At 45.2% G+C, this 21891-nt stretch overlaps 1 protein-coding gene across 10 annotated transcripts in view; it reads right to left on the reverse strand.

Moving 5' to 3' along the window:
- Positions 1-21891, reverse strand: part of PHF20 (PHD finger protein 20) — a 190130-nt gene that overhangs the window by 61714 nt on the left and 106525 nt on the right. The gene's annotated exons all lie outside the window — the stretch shown is intronic.

The raw sequence follows: 21891 nt of genomic DNA on the forward strand, positions 1-21891 counted from the left end.
TTTCATAACAGTGTTTTTTTAATGTTTATATCTTAGTCCAGGCACCCTCACCAGTGCTTGCAATATCTTCAAAAACCTCAGACATGTCCGTTTTTCCATTCTGAGGTTTCTAAAGAAGGCAATTGGGCAAAACGACAGAGGTTTTAAATACCTGACTAAGCCAAATTTGGTGCAATTTTAACTTATGGAGCTACTCCCAGCACCTAGAAATTACTTAGAGGAAAGCACAAAGACTTTTTTTTTTAAAAGCACTTATATTTAGATTGAGTTGTATCGTGTGATTGCAGTGAAATCAGGAATCATTTTTTGGAACCAGATGCAATCTGTCTAAGCCAGCGAAGAAAGTGTTATCATGGGAGCACCATAGTTCAGGTTAGCAGAACTTTTTGTTTAGAGTTAATTTTCAAAGGTCTCTAAAGCGCATATGAATACTCAAACTAAAATAAAAACTGCTATACCAATTGAGATAGGGGATAGAGTCAATATGAATATTTGGGTTTATTTGGTCAAGAGGTTCCTGAAATCCCCCCCCCAAAAAAGGCTAATATAAAATACCAAATTTTAAAACATTTTTTGCCCACAACAAAAAATGAATATTAACTTGTGACCTGAGACTTAAAACTTGTAAAACTTTGAAATGGCTCTGCAGATTCACACTTATGGATTCTACGCCGCCTTGTGGTGCCTTATGGTAAAAACTTCTTTCTAGCAGTTTCAGAGCACTCTTGCACTCCCCTTCCCCCAGGGTCAGCAGACACTGACAGCAAGATTATGAAGCGGGCGGAGTGCCCTCATCACCTCAGTTCCTTCCACCGCAAAGCCCGAGACACAGAACAAACAAGAAAAGGAGTACTTGTGGCACCTTAGAGACTAACCAATTTATTTGAGCATAAGCTTTCGTGAACTACAGCTCACTTCATCGGATACATACTATGGTTCCTTCTGTCCCTCCACCCCCACGAACACGATACAGTTCTGTGGTGACCTAGAATCCTATTTTCAACATCTCCAACTCAAGGAATATTTCCAACATACCTCTGAACAACATACTAATCCACAGAGACCTCCCTACCAACACTACAAAAAGAAGGATTCTAGGTGGACTCCTCCTGAAGGTCGAGACAGCAGACTGGACTTCTACATAGAGTGGAAAAGCAGCATCACTTGCCCCATAACCTCAGCCGTGTGGAACACAATGCCATCCACAGCCTCAGAAACAACTCTGATATCATAATCAAAAAGGCTGACAAAGGAGGTGCTGCTGTCATCACGAATAGGTCGGAATATGAACAAGAGGCTGCTCGGCAGCTCTCCAACACCACTTTCTACAAGCCATTACTCTCTGATCCCACTGAGAGTTACCAAAAGAAACTACAGCATTTGCTCAAGAAACTCCCTGAAAAAGCACAAGATCAAATCCGCACACACACTCCCCTGGAACCCCGACCTGGGATATTCTATCTACTACCCAAGATCCATAAACCTGGAAATCCTGGGCGCCCCATCATCTCAGGCATTGGCACCCTGACAGCAGGATTGTCTGGCTATGTAGACTCCCTCCTCAGGCCCTACGCTACCAGCACTCCCAGCTACCTTCGAGACACCACTGACTTCCTGAGGAAACTACAATCCATCGGTGATCTTCCTGATAACACCATCCTGGCCCCTATGGATGTAGAAGCCCTCTACACCAACATTACACACAAAGATGGATTACAAGCCGTCTAGAACACTATCCCCGATAACGTCACGGCTAACCTGGTGGCTGAACTTTGTGACTTTCTCCTTACCCATAACTATTTTACATTTGGGGACAATGTATACCTTCAGATTAGCGGCACTGCTATGGTACCCGCATGGCCCCACAGTATGCCAACATTTTTATGGCTGACTTAGAACAACGCTTCCTCAGCTCTCGTCCCCTAACGCCCCTACTCTACTTGCGCTGTTATTGATGACATCATCATCATCTGGACCCATGGAAAAGAAGCCCTTGAGGAATTCCACCATGATTTCAACAATTTCCATCCCACCATCAACCTCAGCCTGGTCCAGTCCACACAAGAGATCCACTTCCTGGACACTACAGTGCTAACAAACAATGGTCACATAAACACCACCCTATACCGGAAACCTACTGACCGCTATTCCTACCTACATGCCTCCAGCTTTCACCCAAACCACACCACACGATCCATCGTCTACAGCCAAGCTCTGCGATACAACCGCATTTGCTCCAACCCCTCAGACAAGGACAAACACCTACAAGATCTCTATCAAGCATTCTTGCAACTACAATACCCACCTGCGGAAGTGAAGAAACAGTTTGATAGAGCCAGAAGAGTTCCCAGAAGTCTCCTACTACAGGACAGACCTAACAAAGAAAATAACAGAACGCCACTAGCTGTCCACCTTCAGCCCCCAACTAAAACCCCTCCAACGCATTATTAAGGATCTACAACCTATCCTGAAGGATGACCCAACACTCTCACAAATCTTGGGAGACAGGCCAGTCCTTGCCTACAGACAGCCTCCCAACCTGAAGCAAATACTCACCAGCAACCACATACCACACAACAGAACCACTAACCCAGGAACCTATCCTTGCAACAAAGCCCGTTGCCAACTGTGCCCACATATCTATTCAGGGGACACCATCACAGGGCCTAATCACATCAGCCACACTATCAGAGGCTCGTTCACCTGCACATCCACCAATGTGATATATGCCATCATGTGCCAGCAATGCCCCTCTGCCATGTACATTGGTCAACCTGGACAGTCTCTCCGTAAAAGAATAAATGGACACAAATCAGATGTCAAGAATTATAACATTCATAAACCAGTCGGAGAACACTTCAATCTTTTCGTCACATGATTGCAGATATGAAAGTTGTGATATTACAACAAAAAAACTTCAAATCCAGACTCCAGCGAGAAACTGTTGAATTGGAATTCATTTGCAAATTTGATACAATTAATTTAGGCTTGAATAGAGACTGGGAGTGGCTAAGTCATTATGCAAGGTAACCTATTTCCCCTTGTTTTTTTCCTACCCCCCCCCCCTTCAGATGTTCTTGTTAAACCCTGGATTTGTGCTGGAAATGGCCCACCTTGATTATCACACACATTGTAAGGAGAGTGGTCACTTTAGATAAGCTATTACCAGCAGGAGAGTGGGGTGGGGGGAGGTATTTTTTCATGCTTTGTGTGTATATAAAAAGATCTTCTACACTTTCCACAGTATGCTTCTGATGAAGTGAGCTGTAGCTCACAAAAGCTAATGCTCAAATAAATTGGTTAGTCTCTAAGGTGCCAGAAGTACTCCTTTTCTTTTTGCGAATACAGACTAACACGGCTGTTACTCTGAGAACAAACAAGGACTCACAGGAGAAGCTGGGTGGGAAGTGTGAATATGCAGAAACATCTCAAAGAACTCCAGTTACAAGTAGGTAACCTTTATTTCTTCTTTGAGTGCACATTCCCGTGTATGGGGGTAGACTGATAAGCAGTTCTGACAACCAACCAGGAGGTGGGAGCTGAGTTCTAGTTGAAAACAGTGCTTTGCCAAATCCAGCGTCCACCCTAGATGCCAAGTATAGAGCATCAGGCTTAGTGAAAGCATGCACTGAAGTCCAGGTTGCAGCTTTTGCAAATTTCAGCAACTGGGATCTGCCACAGGCAAGCAAAGTAAGTTGTCACAGCTCGTGGAATGTGGTCAAATCACAGCAGGTGCAGGAACTTTTACCAGTGCATCGCATTCAGTAATATACCGTTTAATCCACAGAGAAATGGTCCGGGAAGACACTATACATGCCATGTGGTTCTCAGCATAAGACGCAAACAATCTAGACAAATTTCCAAAAGCTTTGAGTTCTGCCCAGGTAAAAGGTGAGGGCCCTTCTGACACATGAATTATATAGGACAGATCAGGTTGGCCAACCTGTGGCTCCGGAGCCACATGCAGCTCTTCAGAAGTTAATATGTGGCTCCTTGTATAGGCTCCGGGGCTGGAGCTACAGGCACCAACTTTCCAAGGTGCCAGGAGGTGCTCACTGCTCAACCCCTGGTTCTACCACAGGTCCTGTCCCCACCCCGCCCCCTCCCCGAGCCTGCCGAGCCCTTACTCCTCCCTCTACCCCCCAGCCTCCTGCACGCCACGAAACAGCTGAATGCGAGCTATGGAGAGGGAAGAGGAGGTGCTGATCGGCAGGGCTACCAGTGGGCAGGAGGTGCTGGGAGCGGGAGCTGATGGGGGGCTCCTGATGTATTACTGTGGCTCTTTGGCAATGTACCCTGGTGAATTTTGGCTCCTTCTCACCCTCAGGTTGGCCACCCCGGGATAGATCCTCACTTATTAGAGTGATTATTAATTAATGGTCTGATAGATGTAAAAATCAGACAGCACTTAGGTAAGAATCTGGGATCAGGTCTGAGAACTACCTTGTCCTGATGAAAAAGAAGCGAAAGGTGGATCAGCCATAAGGGCATTCAACTCACTTACTCTCCTGGTCAATGTGATGGCAATAATGAAAGACGTTTTGATAGATAAACTGAAGAATCAACATTTAGCCAAGGGTTCAGAGGGCTATTTTACCAGCATGGCAACACCAAGCTGAGATCCCAAAAAGGGACAGGACTGCTAATAGGGAATACATGTTTGACAAACCCGTCAAATCTTTTAACCAAACAACCACCAACCGGTGACCTGCTATCAACTAGAGTATGATATGCAGAGATGGCTGCCAAATGCACTTTTAATGAAGAGTTAGATAATGTACTTAAAGAATCAGAAGCTAAGTATTCCAGAACACAAGGAATGAAAGCAAATACAGGGGAAATCAGAGCTTTCCCTCACCCACGTCTGAAATCTGGTCAACTTTAAATGGTTCTAGTAGACTGTTTTGAGAATTAACTAGCATATGCTGCACAAAGAACACTGGTCAAGCACAGAGTGAAAGTACAACTACTCACACCATCAGGTGAAGAGACTGAGTCTGGATGAAAGATCCTGCTCTCCTGCTGGTACAGGAGATCTGGGGACAGAGGAAGATGCATTAAAGACAGCTGAAGATGATCAATAAACCACCGCTAATGTGGTCAAGCTGGGACGACGAGTATTCATCCTGGCCCTGTCCTGAAATGTCTTACAACCGTCTGGATCAATAGAAGGGGGCACACAAAGCGAACATGAAGCCACTCCCACAGTGTAGAAGAAAGGCATCAGACAGGGATTGACTGTCTCTGCCCGCTCTGGATCAGAAGAGATGACACTTTGTTGATCCTTGCTGTGAACAGATCCACATCTGGTCAGCTCCCGCTAGATGGAGAATATGGTCTGAACTAACTGAATTTGGGAACTCTGTCTGCTGAGATGATTCACAACTACACTTTCTCCTGCCAAGTGTGGGGCTAAAAAATAAATTTCACAGTGAATACACTAATCCCATAAACCTACAGCCTCTGTGCATAGGAGAACAGAGTGAGCACTCCTCTGCTTGATGATGTAATACAACACTGATCTATTGTCTATCATCTGCATGACCATCCCCTGAAGGTGGGAGAGAAACAACCTGAAGGCCAAACGAACAGCCCTAACACACTGATGTACAGGGCTCCCTCCTGAGAAAAAAATCAGTGCCCTAGAATTGTCAAATGATTCAGATACAGCCCCCAACCCTTGTTTGATGTATCTGAAGTTACTGTCAGGGATGGATCCAGAGGACTGAACTCTACACCCCAAGAACATTCGCCCTGACTGACAACCATTTTAGAGAAGTTATAGTACTCTTAGGCATCATGATCAACATCCGAAGGCTGTCCCAGTTTGGTCTGTGATAACCAGTGCTGCATAGATCTCATTCTCAGATGCACAAATGTAGTGGCTGCCATAAGGCCCATGAGATCCAAAAAGAATTTCACATATCTGTAACATACAAGGAATCTTTAACATACACTGACTCATTTTAAGAAATCTGTCCTCTTATAGTGACTCTGGGAGGCTGCAGGTATTGCAGACATATTTGGCTTAATGTAAAATAAAACAAAAGTCCAGGGGAAGAACTGCCTCTGGAATTGGAAAGTGACAGTGGAGGGCCTCATTCTTACAGAGAAAGTCAAGCACAGAGAACAAGCCAGCGATCTCATGCATTTGAGTTTTTTCAGTAACTAACCTTCTTTTCCTCTGAAAAGACATTCTCTTAATTAAGATGCGGTTACTTGCCTGTAACTGGAGGTTCTTGGAAATGTGTGGTCCCTATCTGTATTCCACTAAGAGTTACACATGCGTACCATGTGTCCAGAGCCGCAGAATTTGAAAGTAGCGTCCATTGGGCCGCACATGCACCTTGGCTCGCCTCATACTTCCGTCTGAGGTGATAAAGGGTAGGACAGAACAACTGCTTCTCCAGTTCCTTTTCCACCACGAACCACACAGATCCGGAGAAGAGGGGAAGGAGGGCAGGAAGTGAAATACAAATAGGGACCACATATCTCAAAGAGCCTCCAGTTATAGGTAAGTAACCCCCTCTTTGAGCGATTCCACTAAGGGTGATTAACAAGCAGTACCTAAGTCAGAAGAGGATGTGGAGAACTGCCATGCCAAAGGAGTTATCCACTACCAAGTCCTCTGTGAGGCATAGTGTGCTGCACAAAAGGTGTGCACAGAATTCCACATGGCTACCCTACATATGCCCATAAGTGGCACATCCTGAAGGGAGGTTGAAGCCTGAGCTCTCATGGAGTGGGGGGTCGGGGGTGGGGTAGGCCTAAAGTTTAGTAGCAGAGTTGAATGCAACCCAAAATCCATTTAGAGATTCTCTGGGTGGAGATGGCCTGCCCCTCAAGTCTTTCTGCTATTGCAACAAATAGCCTAGGGGACTTCCTGATAGGTTTCATTCTCTATAGGTAGAAGGCCAGAACTCGTCAGACACCTAGGGAATGGAGTCAATGTTCCTCTGCAGAGGAGTGTGGTTTTTGGAAGAAAACAGGTAAGAGAATGGATTGACTGACATGAAACAAACACAATCTTTGGTATAAATTTGGGGTGTAGACGTAAGGAGACTATCCTTGTGGAAGAGCGTGAAACATGGGTCTGCCATCGTAGCTCTGAGTTCCCTGACCCTTCTTGCGGAAGTGATAGCAACGGAAAGGAGGGACATGGAGCACGATGCTAATGGTTCAAAGGGTGGTTTCATTAGCATACAGAGAACTAGATTAGGTCCCACTGGGATGCGATCGTTTGGACAAGTGAGAAGGTTCTGATGAGGCCTTTCCAAAACCTAGGGGTTAGCGGATGTGTAAAGATGATTCAACTCTCCACTGGATACACCAATACGCTAATAGCCACCAGGTGGACTCTCAAGGAGTTGAGGGAAAGACCCAATGACTAAGAATAGAACGTAGTCCAGAATGAGGGGGATACTTGCTGATTCAAGTAAAACTCCTTTTTGTTGCACCCAAGATAAGAAACGTTTGAACTTAGCTTGATAACACTGCCTAGTGGAGTTCTTCCGGCTGCTGGAGAGGATGTCTTGCATGGCTGAAGAGCATGTCTGTTCTAAAGCAGAAGCCCATCCAAGTACCACACTCTGAGGTGGAGCACACGTGGACTGGGCTGTCTGATCTCGACATTGTACGTGGTCAGAAGATAGGGGAAGATGGGGATGAGAATCAGTGGATGGGATGGCATGCAGAAGAGATTACGAAACCAGAACTGTCTGGGCCAGCAGAAGATGATCAGAACGACCATTGCTCTGTCTTGCTGGATCTTGTGCAGTATTCAAGGCAAGACGACGTAGCTGATTTGGTCACCTACGCCCTGAGAGCATCGCCCTGAGAGCAGTAACTGAGGCCTTCCCTGGAGCAGTATGTGTTGCATTTGCTGTTCATTTGTGAAGCGAATAGGTCTCTGGTTGGAGTCCCCCATCAGGTGAAGATACCACATACTACAGAATTGTGAAGTTTCCACTTGTGGTCGATTGCAAAATGTCTGCTGAGCAAGTCCGTGAGTAGAATCATAGAATATCAGGGTTGGAAGGGACCCCAGAAGGTCATCTAGTCCAACCCCCTGCTCGAAGCAGGACCAATTCCCAGTTAAATCATCCCAGCCAGGGCTTTGTCAAGCCTGACCTTAAAAACCTCTAAGGAAGGAGATTCTACCACCTCCCTAGGTAACGCATTCCAGTGTTTCACCACCCTCTTAGTGAAAAAGTTTTTCCTAATATCCAACCTAAACATCCCCCACTGCAACTTGAGACCATTACCCCTTCTCCTGTCCTCTTCTACCACTGAGAATAGTCTAGAACCATCCTCTTTGGAACCCCCTTTCAGGTAGTTGAAAGCAGCTATCAAATCCCCCCTCATTCTTCTCTTCTGCAGGCTAAACAATCCCAGCTCCCTCAGCCTCTCCTCATAACTCATGTGTTCCAGACCCCTAATCATTTTTGTTGCCCTTCGCTGGACACTCTCCAATTTATCCACATCCTTCTTGAAGTGTGGGGCCCAAAACTGGACACAGTACTCCAGATGAGGCCTCACCAATGTCGAATAGAGGGGGACGATCACGTCCCTCGATCTGCTCGCTATGCCCCTACTTATACATCCCAAAATGCCATTGGCCTTCTTGGCAACAAGGGCACACTGCTGACTCATATCCAGCTTCTCGTCCACTGTCACCCCTAGGTCCTTTTCCGCAGAACTGCTGCCTAGCCATTCGGTCCCTAGTCTGTAGCTGTGCATTGGGTTCTTCCGTCCTAAGTGCAGGACCCTGCACTTATCCTTATTGAACCTCATCAGATTTCTTTTGGCCCAATCCTCCAATTTGTCTAGGTCCTTCTGTATCCTATCCCTCCCCTCCAGCATATCTACCACTCCTCCCAGTTTAGTATCATCCGCAAATTTGCTGAGAGTGCAATCCACACCATCCTCCAGATCATTTATGAAGATATTGAACAAAACCGGCCCCAGGACCGACTCCTGGGGCACTCCACTTGATACCGGCTGCCAACTAGACATGGAGCCATTGATCACTACCCGTTGAGCCCGACAATCTAGCCAGCTTTCTACCCACCTTATAGTGCATTCATCCAGCCCATACTTCCTTAACTTGCTGACAAGAATACTGTGGGAGACCGTGTCAAAAGCTTTGCTAAAGTCAAGAAACAATACATCCACTGCTTTCCCTTCATCCACAGAACCAGTAATCTCATCATAGAAGGCGATTAGATTAGTCAGGCATGACCTTCCCTTGGTGAATCCATGCTGGCTGTTCCTGATCACTTTCCTCTCATGCAAGTGCTTCAGGATTGATTCTTTGAGGGCCTGCTCCATGATTTTTCCAGGGACTGAGGTGAGGCTGACTGGCCTGTAGTTCCCAGGATCCTCCTTCTTCCCTTTTTTAAAGATTGGCACTACATTCGCCTTTTTCCAGTCATCCGGGACTTCCCCCGTTCGCCACGAGTTTTCAAAGATAATGGCCAATGGCTCTGCAATCACAGCCGCCAATTCCTTCAGCACTCTCGGATGCAACTCGTCCGGCCCCATGGACTTGTGCACGTCCAGCTTTTCTAAATAGTCCCTAGCCACCTCTATCTCCACAGAGGGCTGGCCATCTCTTCCCCATTTTGTGATGCCCAGCACAGCAGTCTGGGAGCTGACCTTGTTAGTGAAAACAGAGGCAAAAAAAGCATTGAGTACATTAGCTTTTTCCACATCCTCTGTCACTAGGTTGCCTCCCTCATTCAGTAAGGGGCCCACACATTCCTTGGCTTTCTTCTTGTTGCCAACATACCTGAAGAAACCCTTCTTGTTACTCTTGACATCTCTGGCTAGCTGCAGCTCCAGGTGCGATTTGGCCCTCCTGATATCATTCCTACATGCCCGAGCAATATTTTTATACTCTACTTTTATACTCTTTTATACATTCTGTGTCCCCAGAAGATAAAATGCGGACAAGAGGATCTGGTCATTGAGGCACCAATTCCAAAGACTGAGCACTTCTGAGCACAGAGCAGCTGATCTCATTCTCCCGTTTGTTGATATAGAAAAAAATGGTGATGCTGTCTAACATGATGAACATGACAGGAACAAAAACTGAAGAAAGGATTGGCATGCCTTTCTTACAGCTTGAAGTTCCAGGATATTTATGTGCATCCTGGATTCTTGGGAGACCACATTCCCTATGTCATGTGATTGTCCATGTTGGCTACCCAGCCTACCAGGGATGTGTCGGGGAGGAGGGAAGGAAGGGAATCCCCACGCATATGTGACATGGGTCTGCCCACCACTGGAGGGATGACAGTAACTTGGCGGGAACTGTCAGCATGAAATCCATGGAGTGATGGTTTGTTGAGTAAACTGACTGGCACCACATCTGAAGACAGCAAAAGACATCACACAGCGAAAGTGGAATCTTGCAACAGGGGTCACTCTCATACATGAAGCCACAGGCCCAGGAAAGACAGGCAAGTCCTGGCTGGGATATAAGGATTGCTCACAACGTTAGTTATGTTGTCACTCATTGCCTAGAACCTGACTTTTGGTAAGTAGGCTCATGCTGTGACTGAACTGATGATCGCTCCTATGAAGTCCAGAGACTCCATGGGGTCTAGGATCAACTTCTCAATGTTGATGTGGACTATGAAGGAAGAAGGGTGAAATTATCTCAGACCCCTTGACAGGAACATAACGCTTTTCAGACCCTTTGGGGGTAGCCGTGCAGGTGGCAGAGGAGTGCCAGGCTTTTGTGTCAGGCTCCAGAAAAGCGTTATTAATTAGCTGGGCAATTCTGGCTGTTCCTAGGGTGTGGAGAACATCAAGCAGCTTATGCTGGGTGTCCTGGATTTCTTCCAAGGGAATCTGGAGTTTCCCCATGACTTTCCATAACAGTTCTTGAAATTGCTTGAAGTCATCCAGAGGAAAAGGGGATGCTGCGGTCACCACTTCATCCAGAGTAGAAGACGGACTGCTGGGACCGGACTAAAGGGCTCCTCCAACAGCTGATTTGAGTACCTGTTAGAAGGATCCCATAGGGAGAAGGCAGGCGAACAGTCTCTCATGGACCAAGATGGTTCCGAGAAAGGGTTTTGGGACCATGGTGCCTGCCCAGTATAACCAACAGGCTGCATGTGAAGGAGGTTGTAGTGGTTCCCGCAGCATGGGGTACCAATGGTTCTGAGGTGGTGAAAGCGGTGGATGCTGCCCTGGATGTCTCCATGAAGGCATGTAGGGGTGATAAGACACGGTCAGTTCCTCTGCCACTTGATTCATCGGAGGAGGAGAAGGTGGACTCCAGTTCAAATGGTGGTACCGGAGGTGGTACAAGGGTATAGGTTATTGGAGCAGATGGTAAGAGGTCCCATACTGGGGGCATATCCCATGGCAGAGAAATAATCTCTCTAGCGGTGATGTAATACCAGAATTTGACCAAACTAAACCGCAGACATTTTGGTTGTATTTAGCCACCACTGATTAAAAGCAGAACATGACATAACTAGGAACAATTGCATGGCTCACATAGGCAAGGCGAGATTGCTGCAGTTGCAGCTTTGCTTATCAGAATGGGAGGAGCTGAAAGGAGTTAACAGACCATAAGAATGGAAGAAAGTAAGTGGACAGAGACATCAGATTTGGGTGCCCCAGACATACAAGTTTATTATGGCAAGAAATACTAAAAATGGTTTGTTGATAAGAGATGAGTAATTTGTTAAAGCTAGGAGAATTGCAGACGAAATCAGGGTTACTATGGTAACCCACTGCAACTGCAGCAATTTGGTTCTGCCGAATCCAGCAACTAGGGGTTGTGTGTTTTGTGAGAGTTAGCTATAAAAGGTTAAGAAAAAGTAAGCACCTGGAAGCAGTCCTGAAGGAACTTTTCTTTGGGCAAAGAGCTGACTCCCGAACTCATCATCAGCTGGACGGAAGGAGGGTCCCTTAAAGCCCATCTGATGATCACTCAAAACCATCTCAGACTTTGGGTAACTATGTTTGGGTGCTCTGAAGAGAAAGTTACTGCACAGGGTGAGTAACTGAGGTTCTTCAAGATGATTGTCCCTGTGAGTGCTCCACTTTAGGTTCATATGCAGCACGGCGCTTGTAATCAAAAGATTTTTAGTAGCAGTGCCTGGTTGGGTTGCACACAGAATCGCAGGACTAGAAGAGACCTCGAGAGGTCATCTAGTCCAGTCCCCTGCACTCATGGCAGGACAAAAAGAGTTACTAACATTCCATAACTGTTGCTCTTCGAGATGTGTTACTCATGACCATTCCAATATAGGTGTGTGCGCACCACAGCCACAAAGTTTTTCCCCTCAGTGGTATCCATCGTGCCCCCTGGAGTCATGCCCTCATAGCACCGGTATACAGAGCCCTGCCACCCCCTCAGTTCATTCTTGCCAGCTAACTCCAACAGAGGGGTGGTGGCAGGGGGTAGGGGTTTGGATGGACATGAGCAACACATTTCAAAGAGTAGCAGCTATAGAAGGTTAGTAACTGTTTTTTCCTCGACTGCTTCCTCATGTGCATTCCAACATAAGTGACTCCCAAAGCAGGTATAGGAGAAAGATTTGGAGTTCACTGACCAGCAGACTGAAGCACTACCCTGCTGAACGCAGCATTGTCTCTAGTTAGTTGCAAAAGTGTGGACTGAAAACCACGTTGTTGCTCTACAGATATCCTAGATGGGAACTGTGCCACAAATGCCACTGAAGACGCTTGTGACCTTGTGGAATGTGCCGTCAGGAGCAGGGACTTTCACCATGTCGTAGCACATGCAGATACAGTAAGTGATCCATGATGAAATTCTCTGGGCTGAAACTGAAAGACGAGCCTGTCTGCCACCACCATGAAAAGCTGAGTAGTTTTCTGAAGTGATTTAGTCCTTTCTATGTAGGAGGCAAGTGCCCGTCAGACATCTAGCGAATGGAGTCTCTGTTCCTGGTTGTTGTCAGGCGGCTTTGGGTAGAACACTGGGAGAAATGCGTCCTGGTTATTATGGAATTGTGACACTACCTGTGGAAGAAAGGCTGGGTGAGGGCGCAATTGGACATAGTCCTTGACGAAAACTGTGTATGGAGGTTCTGAAGTAAGGGCCTAATCTCCGAGACCCTACTGGCCAAGGTAATGGCTATCAAAGACAAGTATAGAACACATAGCCAAAGGCTTGAATGGAGGACCCATAAGCCTTGATAGCACCAGTTTAAGGCCCTTCAGTGGGATAGGCTGTCTCACCTGTGGGTACGTTCTGTCCAGCCCCTTAAGAAAAAGGCTACAGATCAGGCTTGCAAAGATGATTCAGCAATTCACCCATGGGTGACAAGCTGAAATCACAGCCAGGTGGACTCTGATCGAAGACACCAACAACCCTTTTTGCTTCAGGGGTAGCAATTAGTCCAGGACACATGATACTGATGATCGTGTGGGTGAGACCCCTAACTGTTGTGACCAGATCAAGAACCTTTTCCACTTTGCCAGGTATATAGTCCTAGTGGACAGCTTTCTGCTCACTAAAATCTTCCTGAACTGTACTGGAGCATGCTAGCTCCAAGGACGTTCAGCCACGGAGCTTCCAGGCTGTGAGATGAAGGGTGTGACTGGGGTCCCGGGGGCAATGCTGAGGTTGTTCAATTAGGTCAAACTGCAAAGAATGGGGCAGACAATACTGAGATCCACCAAGCTAGTAACAAATCAGCTTCTAAAATACTTTACTGGTTACACAGCTTTAGCCAAAACAGTTTCCATAAAGCAACCCAGTCTTCAGCTTCCTCCCCAGAGAGCCAAGTCAAATATGATGGGGATTACTGAAAATCTTGTTCATCAAATGAAAAGTTCTACCAATCCCAAAGGACTGGACACATTACCAACCAAGTTAATGAATATTTCAGATCTTACCCAAATACATGCTTACATCCAATTCTTTGGTATCTAATATCTAAAGATTTATTTATAAAAAGAAACAGGTGAGTTAAAATTGGTTAAAGGAATCATATACATACAATAATTGTAAAGGTTTCAGAGTAGCAGCCGTGTTAGTCTGTATCCGCAAAAAGAACAGGAGTACTTGTGGCACCTTAGACTAACAAATTTATTTGAGCATAAGCTTTCATGGTCTACAGCCCACTTCATCGGATGCATAGAATGGCACACACAGAGAGAGAGAGAGAGAGAGAGAGAGAGACAACATGAAGAGGTGGAAGTAGCCATACCAACGGTAAGAGGTTAATTAATTAAGATGAGCTATTATCAGCAGGAGAAAAAACTTTTGTAGTGATAATCAAGATGGCCTATTTAGACAGTTGACAAGAAGGTGTGAGGATACTTAACATGGGGAAATAGATTCAATATGTGTAATGACCCAGCCACTCCCAGTCTCTATTCAAATCCAAGTTAATAGTATCTAGTTTGCATATTAATTCAAGCTTAGCAGTTTCTCGTTGGAGTCTGTTTTTGAAGCTTTTCTGTTAATCAGGTTTAAAGCAATGACGGCATAAACTGCTAAGTGGTTACATCTCTGATTGCTCCCAATTTATTGTAAGGTCCTCAGTGGTCTCTTGGTTAGAATGCTCCCATTAGTATAAGTCCATAGTCCAGAGCAGAAAAGAGGCAAAATGGAGCCTTTTACAGTTTCTGCCATGTGGAGGGAAAACCTCATTGTCCCAAACAAAACCCTTAGTATAGTGTGTGGAAAAGTGCAGGCACACAAGATGGAGTTTAGTGTCACCTGGTTTAGGCACATGCCCTTGCATGCTTTGATGAGTCAGGTTAGCCATTACCCACACACTATCTAGAATGTCCTCAGGAAGGTTCATCAGGTGTGGATAGGCTTCTTTCATGGTCCATTGTGAGTTAAGTGTTCTTTGATGGGCCATTCAACTTGAATACAATGTGCTGGCTAAACAATGTGCTTGCTAAATGCCATGTGGATGTTACCCAGGAGCAAACAAATTTGAAATATACTGGTATACAGCCAATATTTATAATTTCAGATACAAACATGATATATGCATACAAATAAGATAATTACATCAGCAAATCATAACCTTTCCATTGACAACTTACATAACGTACTTTGTACAAGATTTGTTGCAATTATATATATCAGTGGTAGCAACAATGATCTACATGGTTATTTTAATCATTTTAATCATATAACATCACAAAGGGATCAGGTGATGTAAGCATCCGTGGTCTTGGGAGATGACGTTTCCACTGAGAGGTTCAGAATGGTGGTAAACCAGTGCTGACGAGGCCAGGCCAGGCTATCAGGATCAGGTTCGTTCCTTCCTCTCTGACCTTCAACAGGACCTTGTGTATGGGGGGGGGGGGGGGAGGGAGGGAGGAAGAGGAGGGCTCACAGAAGAGATGGCGTTTCCACGAGAGGGAAAATACAGGTCAGTGAGACCAGGATGTGACTCAGGAAGGAGAAAAATTGTAGGCACTTTGTTGTGTCTTGATGCAAAACAGGTCCTATTTGGGGAGTTAAAAGTCTGGGCGGATGGACCATTCGTGACTGGAGAAGGATCTGTTGAGGCAATCCACTACCTCATTCTGTGCCCCCAGGAGACAGGAGGCTTCAAGATGGACTGAGTGGGATACGCAGAATTCACAAAGGTGGACAGCTTCCTTGCATAGGTGACAGGAGCGCACTCCACCCTGCCTGTTTATACAGAACATTGCTGTCGTGTTGTCTGTAAGCATCAATATGCATTTGCCTTTTAGATGGAATTGGAATGTCTGGCAGGCAAGGCACGCTGCTCTGAGTTCTCTCACGCTGATGTGTAGTGAGAGCTCTGCCTGGGACCAGAGGCCCTGGGTTCTGAGGACCCCCAAAGGAGCCCCCCAAGCAAGCGCATAAGCATCGGTGACTAGAGACATGTACGGCTGAAGTTTCAAGAATGGGACACCTGCATACACTGTCTCTGGATCCAGCCACCGAAGGAGGGTAGTGACCACTGAATGGTTAAGTGTGACAACCATGTCCAAGCAATCCTGGCTCTTCAGTACACTGATGCTACCCAGGATTGAAAGGGTCTGAGTTGCAATCTCACATGTTTCACCATGTAAGTACATGATGCCATGTGCCCCAAAGTTTCAGGCAGTTTCTTGCTGTGGTGATAGGCTGGTTTCTGATGCTTTCTATGATTGAGCCCAGGACCTGGAACTGGGCTTCTGGAAGAATGGCCCCTATGATTTCTATCCTTTGGACAGGGGAAAGTGTCAACTTCTGCATGTTTATCAATATGCCTAGCTTCTGCAAGGTTGACAATATTAACCTTACCTCTACCTCCACCTGGGCCCTGGTCTGACATCTAATCAGACCCTAGGCAATTTATTCCAGTGCTTAACTACCCTGACAGTTGTGGATACCTGTCATTTCATGATCACTTTCACCTAAGCTGCCTTCCACTTTCAAATTCTTAACCAGTTGTCAAAATGAAACACCTATTTGATCAAAATGAAATCTAGAACAGCCTCTCCCCTAGTAGCTTTCTCTACTTTCTGAAATAAAAAATTGTCTCCAATACATTCCAAGAATTTGTTGAAAATCTGCCCCTTGCTTTTTCCCCCCAACAGATGTCTGGGTAGCTGAAGTCCATCATTATCACTATGTCCTGTGCTTTGGATGATTTTTAGTTGTTTTAAAAAAGCCTCAGCCACCTCTTCTTCCTGGTTAGGCAATCTGTAGTAGACCTGTACAATGACATCACCCTTGTCTTTTTACTCCCTTTATCCTTATCCAGAGACTTTCAACAAGTTTGTCTACTATTTCCATCTCTCAAACTCAGTCCCAGTGCATATATATTTAATATATGAGGCAACACCTTCTCCCTTGTTCTCTGCCTGTCCTTCCTGAACAAGCTGCACACTTCTATACCAATTTTCTAGTCGTGTATTATCCAACAAAGTTTCTGTGATGCCAACTATGTCATAGTTTAACTAGTATTTCAAATTCTTCCTGCTTATTCCCCATACTTCTCAGATTAGTATTCAGACCTCTACAATACCGATTTGATTCCCCCCCCCATGTTCTCTTTCCTCTACCCTATCCCTGCTATAATGACCCATGCTCTCCCCAGATTCCTAGCCTTCTCCCAGGTTTCCAGGTTTTTGACTTACCACATGCACTGTTCCCATCTTGTGCCGATTCTAGCGGTTACATAGTGCTATGTGGCCAACCGCTTCCTCCGTTCCTTCTCTACCACAGTCTTTAGCGTGAAAAAAATGTGGACGTAGGGGGGAGGAGGGAGGGTAGTGGAGCACTCATAGGGACAGCCATCTCAAAGAACTTCAGTTACTGCACAGAGTGAGTAACCTCCTCTTCAAGGAGTGTCCTTGTGAATGCTCCACTTTAGGTGACTGCAGAGCAGTGCCCCTTCTGTTGAAGGGAGGAGCTTCGGAGTTAGCGTTTTGTCATCTGCCACAACTGCAAGGCCAAGTAGAGTGTTTGATGCAGAGTGTTGCTCTATGGCAGTGTTGTGTGAACGTAGGGGCTGACACCCAGTTTGCTGCGTTGCAGATGTCCAGAACAGGCACATTGTTGAGGAAGGCTATCGATGTAGCATGCGCTATGATGGAGTGAGTGCAGGTCCCTGGTGGGGGTTGTATCCGGTGATGGCTATAGCAAAAGTTAATGCAGCCAGAGATCCATTTTGACAGCCTTTGTTTGAATATGGTGCCTCCCTTAGATAGTTCCATGATGGAAAGTAATAACTTGGAGACTTTCAGAAAGATTGTCTTTTTCAATGTAAAAAGCTAGCACCCTATGGACATCTAGGATATAAAGTGTTGCTTCTTGTTTGTTCCCATGGATGGGTTGATACAAATGGACAATGAAACTATTAAGGTAGAAAAGTGGGAAGTGGTCATAGGATAACAATTTTTTGAAAATTACTGTGTATGGGAGATGTGCCATGAGGGCCCCCAGTTATCCCACTTGTCAAGCGGATGTGACAGCAATGAGGAAGTCTACCTTCATCAAGAAGGAGAACTGAGCATGTCGCTAATGGTTCAAAAGGGAGCCCCGTAAGACATCGTAGCACCAGACTGAGGTCCCATGATGGCACGCAGGCACGTATTTCCACGTAGAGGTTACAAAGACTCTTGAGAAAACTTTCAGTGGTAGAGTGAGTGAAGATCGAGAACTTGTCCACTTTGTGGTGGAAATGCCATGATTGCTGCAAGGTGTATTCTGATGGAGCTCATTGAGACACCCGATTTCTTGAGTTCCAGTATGTAATCCAATGCCATTGGAAAAGGAGAGGTAGTTACTGTTTGCCTATTCTGGCAACATGTATGGAATTTCTTCCATTTGTGACGGTAGGTATGCCTTGTAGTAGACCTTCTGTTGTTAATATCTCTTACCTCCTCTGAACAAGTCATTTCATTGTCTCTGAACCATGGACAGAGCCCTGGCATGGATACAAAATTGGTATATGCAAATGTGGATATCCATGGAGTTGCAGAACTTTAGCGACAACAAGCGAGACCAGCAAGGCCAGGGCCAGCAACCAAGCCAGGAACCATAGTGGAAAAAGCAGTGACATGTTATGCTACCACTTGCGGGAGCCAGCACCCAAGCCGGGGAGCTCCTCCAGCTCGCATCCAGCCCTGCCCACTGGGGCAGGCACCAGTCTCACTGGCAGCTGTCCCTGGTCATGCTAGTGTGTGCAAGCAGCTCACACGCTCCCGGACAGGAGATGCAGGAAGCATGAACATGCACTGCGGACTGCCCGCAGCTCCAATAAGTTCACATGTAATGTTGATTTTCATAGCCCCCAACCTAGCAGCTAGGTATCCATTGTGAGTATCATCAATGGGGGATCTGAGGAACTTCAGTGCAAACGTTGTGTGTTTGAGTTCACCAATGTAGAGAATTTTTTACTTGCTTGACATTGTAGGACCTTGGCCCTCACAAATTTGGGGTATAGTATTTTATATGTATGTATGCTTAAGACCTAATTTAAAAAGGCAGTTTTAGGTAAAAGCTTTCTGGTTTGTATCAATCATTTCATCAGACACAGGAGCTGTGTCCCTATTGATTTGTTCCTGACACCACCTGGAGAGAAACAGTGATGTTACCACTGCTTTGGGTTCTGAAACCCATAGTTTTCAGGTGTGGCAAATACTGCACCTGCATGCGATGTGAGCTTCTCCCAAGCAGTAGAGGCAAATTTCACAAACTTGAAACCTTATCTTCTGCTTCTTCGATTCTGCCATGCCATGGAACGGGGCCGGGGGGGGAAGAATCTCAATCTCCCCAACCTTAACTCTGCCCCTGTGGAGTTGGCAATCGGCATTGGGAATATAACAATCTTACAACTCTCAAAGAAAATCTGCCGTTTTCTTTGTGCCCATCCCTCTCACCTACCAGATATGTTCTCCTATTCATACACTCCCATGGATCCTTGCTGTGTTCAATGCAACATCATCTACCCAGAAAGTACAAACAAAGGGTCACTAGACAGCACCCTGGATAATACGGGTTTCTCTTCACTTACAGCGCTGCAGCTGCACTGCTGTAGCCCTTTTGTGAAGACACTACTATGTTGGCGGGAAAGCTTCCTCCCATTGACATAGTTAATTCACCTGCACGAGGTGAAAGTGCTCCTGTCGACATAACACTGTCTACACCAGAGGATTAGGTCAATATAACTACATTGCTCAGAGGGTGCAGATTTTTCACACCCATGAGTGACGTACTTATACCTATGTAAGTCTATAGTGTAGACCTGACTTAAGACTAAGTGAGATGTAATATGATCGTCCTGAGGGATTCTTTAGAATAAGAATCAGAATCTTTTAAACATTTAACATTTTAGTTTCCCTGTCACTGTTCTTCACCACCACAGTTGACCTCCAAACATGCTGCCCCTGAAGGATCCCTCCTTTAGGCCACTGTGAACAAAAACAGGCAGTGTAAAGGTTGTGGTGGGGAAAACAAGACTGACTGTAATTTTTTTATATCTGTGTGTTTTGTGTGGTTGAGTATTTGTTGTCAGTGAATTTATATTACAAGGGGGCTCTGGGCACTAGTGTGGAGAGGGGGCCCCATTGTGATGGGCACTGTGCGTACATGAAATAGGACAGTCCCGTCACCAAAAAGATATTTACGAGTGAGAATATTATTTCTTTAAAAAGTCATAAATCATAGGGACACAGTAAAATATTTAAGATGAGGTCAGCAATATTCACTTTAAAATGCCCTGCAAATACAAAAATTAGCTGACATTGTTTTTTGCTTCCTTACAAGATATAAAGGAGATCTGATTTTTTTTTCTTTTTTATAGAGAAGAAATTCAGGATTTGTTAAATTTTTTTTATTCTGGAAGACTATGGACAGCTGGAGAACTAATGGGATTATGACAGACAACATGCAAGTAAAATTTCACTGAGAAGGGATACAATTTTTTTATACACGTTTTTAAAAATCTTTTAAACCTATCTACCTCAAATACCTGAGAAACAACTGGGAGAAATGATTCAACATCCCCATTCCACCAACTACGAGCTGAGAAAGTTCACAATCCACAATTCTGATACCTCCAAATTAGGCCAAGGAGGACCAGACTTGACTATCTGGACTTCTCTGATTTAAAAAAAAAAAAGCAGAATTCATCATTTCCTTTATATTTTTTACATATCATCATCATACTGGGTCAGATCAGTGGTCCATCTCATCCAGTATCCTGTCTGACAGTGGCCAGAGCCAGATACTTTTGGCAGTTGGAGGTTTAGGGACACCCAGACCATGGGGCTGTGTCCCTGACCATCCTGGCTAATGGCCATTGATGGACCTATCCTTCAGGAATTTCTCTTTTTTTGAATCCAGTTATGCTTTTGACCTTCAATGAATTCCATAGGTTGACTGTACATGGCATGAAGTACTTGCTTTAGTTTGTTTTAAACCTGCTGCCTATTAATTTCATTGGGTGACTACTAGTTTTGTTGTGTGAAAAGGTAACTGGCACTACCCTATTCACTTTCTCCGCTCATGACTTTTTAGACCTTTATTATATCCCTCTCTGTCATCTCTTTTCTAAGATGACCAGCCCCAGTCTTTTTAATCTCCCCTCATACGGAAGCTGTCCCATACCCCTAATAATTTTGTTGCCCTTCTCTGTACCTTTTCCAATTCTAATATATCTCTTTTTGAGATAGGGTGACCAGATCTGAATGCAGTATTCAAGGTACCATGGATTTCCATAGTGGCATAATGATATTTTCTGTCTCTATCACCTATCCTTTTCCTAATAGTTCCTAACATTGTTAGCTTTTTTGACTGCTGCTGCACAATGAATGAATATTTTCAGAGAACTCTCCACAATGACTCCAAGGACTCTCTTTTGAGTGGTAACAGCTAATTTAGACCACAGGAGGGTGAGGTAATATCTTTTATTGGACCAATTTCTGATGGTCAGAGGGACAAGCTTTCAAGCCATGCAGAGCTCTTCTTCACGTCTAAGGGCTCATCTTCACACACAGTGCTACAGTGGTGCAGCAGCATCAGTGCAAGCACACTGCTGTAGCGTTTTAGGGAAGATGCTACTAAGTTGATGGGAGACCTTCTCCCTCAGAGATGTGGTAGCTATGTCGATAGGAGAAACAGTTAGGAGTTTAAGCTTCAAGGCTTGTCTTTTTAATGTGTTGTGCAGGTTCCCTTTGAGGATGAGGATTGATGGGTCAGAAAGAGTGATCGCTTAAGTGTTCACCCATACGTGATAGGGTGTTGGTCTTAACATTTTCACACAGCTACACAGTGAAAGAGGAAGTTTCACATTGAGGGATATACAGACTATATGCTGGGGAACTATAACCTTTATCCATTAAATCTGACAAACCATAATTTATCATTCACATGTATTCCTGACACGTGCTAATTAACAAATACATTGGTGT

The sequence above is a fragment of the Lepidochelys kempii genome, chromosome 13 (genome assembly GCF_965140265.1).
Source record: "Lepidochelys kempii isolate rLepKem1 chromosome 13, rLepKem1.hap2, whole genome shotgun sequence".
NCBI lineage: Eukaryota > Metazoa > Chordata > Testudines > Cheloniidae > Lepidochelys > Lepidochelys kempii.